General features: G+C 41.8%; 1 pseudogene; it reads left to right on the top strand.

The window, feature by feature from the left end:
• The first annotated feature begins 590 nt into the window (after positions 1-590).
• Dcun1d3-ps1 (defective in cullin neddylation 1 domain containing 3, pseudogene 1) lies at positions 591-2067 on the top strand (annotated as a pseudogene).
• The last annotated feature ends 4541 nt before the right edge of the window (positions 2068-6608 follow it).

Raw genomic sequence — 6608 nt, 5'->3', positions numbered from 1 at the left:
AGGTGCATCTTGGCCATTCAATATTCCTCAGTTGAGAATTCTTTGTTTAGATCTATACCTCATTTTTAATAGAATTATTTCATGCTCTGGAACACAACTCTTGAGTTCTTTGTATTTATTAGTTATTAATCCACTATGGGATATAGGATTTGTAAAGATCCTGCCCCAATGTGTATGTTGCTGGTTTGTCCTTTGCTTACAGAAGTCTTGTAATTTTATGAAGTCCCATTTGTCTATTTTTTATCTTAGAGCATAAGCCATTGGTGTTATGCTCAGGGAATTTTCCTCTGTGCCTATGTGTTGCAGGCTCTTAAGCAACATCATACCTGGGTACATACCCAATAGATGCTCCAAAGTATATCAACTACACATTTTCCACTATTTTCATAGCAGCCTTATCTATAATAGCCAGAAGCTGAAAAGAGCTCATATTGTCCTTCAACAGAGGAATAGATACAGAAAATATGGTACATTTACACAATGTACTAAGCTTTTGAAATCAATGGTTTCATGAAATTCTTAAGCAAATGGATGGAACTAGAAAATATCATCTTGGCGGGGCTTCGGGGCGGCCGCCGCCGGTGGGCTGCAGATGAGGAGGAGGCGGCGGCCGCGGTGGCAGAAAAGGCGGCGGCGGCGGGGGTAGGGAGCCTGGAAACGCAAGCGGGGATGGTAGGTAGTTTGGACCCGCCGGGCCGCTGTCGTTTCCAGAAAGGGTTTGACTGGAGGAACCTCTGGAGCAGCTGTTGGCTGGCTCCTCTAACTGATGGCATGTTGAAGTACATGGACCAGTGGCAGCGAAGGAATCTGATCCAGAGTGGGCCACTCTAGAAGGCCAGGCTACAATCACCATGGGCCAGTGTGTCACCAAATGCAAGAATCCTTCATCAACCTTGGGCAGCAAGAATGGAGACCGGGACCCCAGCAGCAAGTCACACAGCAGGGGGGGGGGGGTAGCCACCGTGAGGAACAGGTGCCACCTTGTGGCAAACCAGCTGGGGATATTCTTGTCAATGGGACCAAGAAAGCAGAGGCTGCCACCTAGGCCTGCCAGCTGCCAACTTCTTCTGGAGATGCAGGGAGGGAGTCCAAGACCAATGCTGAGGAGTCTTCCTTGCAGAGGTTGGAAGAACTGTTCAGGCGCTATAAGGATGAGCGGGAGGATGCAATTTTGGAGGAAGGCATGGAGCGCTTTTGCAATGACCTATGTGTTGATCCTACGGAGTTTCGAGTGCTGCTCTTGGCCTGGAAGTTCCAGGCTGCTACCATGTGCAAATTCACCAGGAAGGAGTTTTTGGACGGCTGTAAAGCAATAAGTGCAGACAGCATTGATGGGATCTGTGCACGTTTCCCTAGCCTCTTAACAGAAGCCAAACAAGAAGATAAATTCAAGGATCTCTACCGGTTTACATTTCAGTTTGGCCTGGACTCTGAAGAAGGGCAGCGCTCACTGCATCGTGAAATAGCCATTGCCCTGTGGAAATTAGTATTTACACAGAACAATCCTCCAGTATTGGACCAGTGGCTAAATTTCCTAACAGAGAACCCTTCGGGAATCAAGGGCATCTCCCGGGACACTTGGAACATGTTTCTTAACTTCACTCAGGTGATTGGCCCCGACCTCAGCAACTACAGTGAAGATGAGGCCTGGCCGAGTCTCTTTGATACCTTTGTGGAGTGGGAAATGGAGAGAAGGAAAAGAGAAGTGGAAGGGAGAGGTGCACTCAGCTCAGGGCCCGAGGGCTTGTGTCCAGAAGAGCAGACTTAGCTGCTCTGTTCCAGGAGCAGCACTGAGGATCTGCCTGCTGCCCTGCAGCCAAGTGAGGAATTGGACCTTTCTGGAAATTACCGAAGATCCGGATATTTTCTACTTTCACCTTTCTCTGCCTTGTATTTGAAAGGGCTCTAAAATGCTGTATCATGTTTTAGGCACTTTCTTCATTTTTTTTTTGGGTTATTTTGGTTATTTCTTTTTGGGGGTGGGAAATCCCCCCAAAATATTTGAACCTGGCTACATGTTGTGTACCTTTTTTTGAAGCCTTCAGATAGAATAAGCCTGCCATTTCTTGCACAACTTTATTAGATTTGTTTTGTTTTTGTGGGGGAGGGTGTAGACCCGGGTTGGGGAGTGGGACTGTTAGGTTGAATTAACATTACAAAATGATACAGTGCCAGATCTCAGTTTTGCATATTATTTTTCAGGGCAGGTCTGTACTGTGTGTAGTGCTGTTTACATGGTTGAATTTAGGTTGTAATAATTATTTTAAAAGATTTACACAGATATGAATATAGCAGTGTTTACTGTTAGCCACATTGCATTAATTTCCAGACAGTTTGGAGCTCTTGGAGAGCCAAGGCCAAGGCCCGTCAAGAGCATTTGCAGTCTGACACCCCACCCCATCCCTTTACGCTAATTTATCCAAAGCCCTATCTCCCTCACTTCCTGCTCATTCCTTCTCTAACCTATATTGCATTTCATGTTTAACTTATCCATCAACATGCTGTACCTGTCAGTCAAGTGAGCAGTTTTGTTTTGTTCGAACACATTGTACTGAAAACCACTTAAGCATTGAATGCAGAGAAAGCAGTGCTACCTCAGTTTTGCTGGAAGTAGACTTCTTTGATATTTTCTTTGATGTTTTTGTATTTTCATGTCATAAGTGGAAATACTTCTTTTTCCCCCTTTTCATTTGCCTTGGAGCCAAAGTTTCCGTTGTTGTGGGTGGTGAGAAAAGTGTGCCTGCCTGCCTGCCTGCCAGCTGACCAGACAGAAAGCTGTGGCATGGGGCTCTGCTCCAGACTGCTTTTCTTTAGTTTTTGTTGAGTATCACTAGCTTACTTGTCTGGCAAGTGCAGAAGCCTGAGGCTGGCCTGAACTCTGCCAAACAAATTATCCACGTGTATTGAATCATTAAATGTGTGCCCTCTCCCTCTTTGCTGCGCCCATGTTGTCACTTAACCCCAGGAGTTATTTATTGTCTTTTGTTAGTGTCAGGCTCACCTGGGGTGACGTGATGGCTGTTTAGGTTTACACGGCCCTCTGCTTTTTCCCTACTCCCAGACATGTATATATACATATATAAGATATGTATATATTTTACCTTATAAAATATATATATATAGACATATATGTATCTATATCCCTGCGTTTGTCTGCTAAAACTGGCCATGAAAGAGGGAGCTGCCTTCAATCTGTAGTTTAAGAAGATGCCAGGGAGCATCATAAATGGAGGCTGTTGTATATTAATTTAGATTTTTTTCACTAAAAAGAACATGAATGAATTTGCTCGCAGGAAGGAGGAACCAGTTTTCTAGACCCCATGCTCACTCTACAAGGCCAGCTTTGGTCAAGCTGCCCCTGGGGCCTGAAGAGCTGACTATCTCCTGCCTGTTCCATTAGAGGACCATCTTGATAATTTCCCCTTAAAAATATCCTCAAAAATGTACTGGAAGGTGGGTGGCAGGAGCTTGTACAGTTCAGCTTCCAACATTTCGGAACAGATTTAAAAGGGAATCTTTTAATAAATAAAAGCTACAAAAATATTTATACTCTTGATACAATGAAAAAGTGTCTATTAAATATTTGGAATTTTCTTCCTTGATTAGTCTGCCCCAAATCCTGGGTATGTTTCTCAACCTGGGTAAGAATTGCATGCTTTGAGTTCTTCATGAGTCTTATAGCTCTGGGCACTTATCTCTATAAAGATGATTATTTTAGGAGATGACAGTCATATTTCCTGAAGTTGGTATTGACACAGGGAACATTTTTGTAAGCCTCACAATTGTCCTTTCTTGAGGGATGAGATGATGAAAATCAGCCACAGACTTAAGATAGTGCTGGAAGGCACAAGTGGCTATTGGGCCAGATGTACCCCTTTCTTCTAGCTGAAATAAGAGGACATCCTTGAGTTAGAATCTAGGAGCCCAGCAGTTTCTGAGGGCACAGCTACATGCCTTTGGATAAAAGCTCACCAAACCAGGTAGTTGTTCCTAATTCAGGATTAGAAGAAGTCCAATGAGGGAAAAAGCGGAGTTAGGTAAGTAAGACTTTCTGTCCTAGATAAGAAAGGGTGGGTGTATGGCGGGGAAGTGCCAAGAGAGGGAGTCTGCCAAGGGCCCCATGGACTCAAGGAACTAGATTCCTTCCCAACTGGGTAGATTTTTTTTAACTGCCCAGTTTCTCCAACCCCAATGCCTGCACCCCAACCCCCAGCCATTTAGAAATTGTGATTATATTTTTAATCATCTGTTGCTGAGAAAGCAGAGAAAGGAACAGTCAGGGAGGGACTCTGGGTTCTCTGTGCAGTAGTTTTGTTTTACTGAGAGACTCTCAGTGAGGTGTACAGTTTGTAGTTAACACTTCTGGGATACAGAAAAGCCTCTGTTCACTCAACCTCAGACAGGCTTGCTGAGAACTGGGTGGATGAGCAGTGGCTGGGAGCCAAATTGCCCCTCAGGTAAGCTAGCTTTGTGACTTGGGTGATGGGTGATGTGGGGAGGTGCGATATGTGGGTGCCATTTTGAAATTCTGCAATGTTTAAGCATTACTACACAGAATATGTTGAAAATTGCTTACTTTGGGCAAGTGACTTTTTGAGTTTCTATGGTATTTCTTTAGTAACTTATTAGCAAGCTGGTATGAGATAAAAAGTTACTTTACTGAAAAAAAAAAGAAAATATCATCTTGAGTGAGGTAACCCTGGCACAAGAGAACATACGAGGGATGCACTCGCTTATAAGTGGATTTAAGCCCAAATGCCTGGAATTCCCAAGGTAAAATTCCTAGACCATTTGAAAATCAAGAAAAAGGAAGACCAAAATGTGGATGCATCAGTCTTTCTTAGTAGGTAGAACAAAACACTCAAGGGGGGAATAGAAGGACAAGTGTGGCACAGACACTATAGGAAAGTGCAACCAGAGACTGCCCCACGAAGGGATCCATTCTATATGCAGCCACCAAACCCAGTCACTATTGCTGATGCCAAGAAATGCCTGCTGATAGGAGCATGATATTGATGTCTCCTGAGAGGTTCTGCCAGAGTCTTACTCTTACAGATAAATAGGATGCTTGCACTTAACCATCAAACTGAGCAGAGGAACTACAGTGAAGGAGTTTGAGAAAGGGATGAAAGAGCTGAAGAGCTTTGCAACCTGCAGGAAGAACAACAATATCAGCCATCCAGATACCTCAGAGTTCCCAGGGAATAAAGCACCAGCCAAAGAGTACACATGGAGGGACTCATTGGATCCAGCTGCATATGTAGCAGAGGAAGACAATGGCTTGCATCAGTTGGAGGAGAAGTCCTTGGTCCTGTCTTTTCCCCAGTATAGGGAAATGACAGGTTGTTGAGGAGGGAATAGGTGAGTGGGAGGAGGCTCATCCTCCTAGAAGCAGTGTGAGGGGAATGGGTGAGGGGATGACCTGGAAAGGGCATAACATTTGTAATGTAAATATGTAAAATATCCAAAAAAGATGCATTTATGTAACATGATTATTAGTTAATATTTTTATGGGCCTGGAAATTTGGGTCAACTGTGCCGAGAATGTAGTACCCATGCTGAATATCTGAGTTCTGTTCCTCTACTGATGTCAGGTTTTTTGCAACTATCTCTGTGTCTAATGCCAGGGTCACTGGATGCCTCTCAAATGTAACTGCACTTGTATATACCTCCAAGCACTTGTGTGCCTACTGAACCAACATACACATATGTAAAATAATAAAAACTCTTTGGTTAAAATTTTTGTTGTATTTATTGTTTTAAAAAGTGTTTACTCTTATTTGTTTTATTAGAAATAATTTTATAACTATTTGTATAACAATTTCAGTATCTAATATTTAAAATGTAAGAATTTCAGAAGACACCTTCATGTGTCAGGCTGTGTCATGTTATTATATAGACCTGGTGATGGCCTCAGTTCATCACATTTAGTGTTAATAGATTTAAATGCTTAGCGATGATACTGGCCACACATGTCTTATAAAAACATTAATTTAGTTATAAATGTTTGCAGGCTAAAACTACCAGTTTTCCATTTATATGTAGCCAACACTAAACAAATAATACTCTTTTGAGTAATATTGGTTTTTTAGTTGACAACACAATCTGCATAATTGTGCCTAAGTGTGTAATAACATTTTAACCCATTATATTGCAGCACAATAAGTGTGTATGTATAAAAATATGAAATACAGGATTCCTCACATTCTATACATCATGTATCAAAAATTATCCAAAAATTCTTACATATCAAGTCCTATGAATTTTGAAAGTGGGGGTTTCTAGTTCATGATTAAAGTGTTCTGTATCTTCTTTAGCAGTTTTTTTATGTGACAAGTGATCATTTATCCTCTTCATTAATCTAACAGAGGGCTTGAATCTTAAATCACAGCATCCAACAAGTATTGTCCAGTTGAGCTTTTGACATTAGCTTTTCACCACTGGATCCTGAACTGACATGCTGACCAGAAAATATAGGGTTACATAAATAAATGTAAAAAATAAGTAAATATTAAAATTCTGATTGTAATATAATACACGTAATTTTGTAGATCAGCTATTATAAAAATTTGTTAGGAATTCCCATAAATCAATGTTTGAATAATAAA

This window comes from Rattus norvegicus, chromosome 1 (genome assembly GCF_021556685.1).
Source record: "Rattus norvegicus strain SHRSP/BbbUtx chromosome 1, alternate assembly SHRSP_T2T, whole genome shotgun sequence".
Taxonomy (NCBI): Eukaryota; Metazoa; Chordata; class Mammalia; order Rodentia; family Muridae; genus Rattus; species Rattus norvegicus.
Note: the sequence above shows the minus strand (reverse complement) of the source record. Positions and strands in the feature narration are given on the sequence as shown.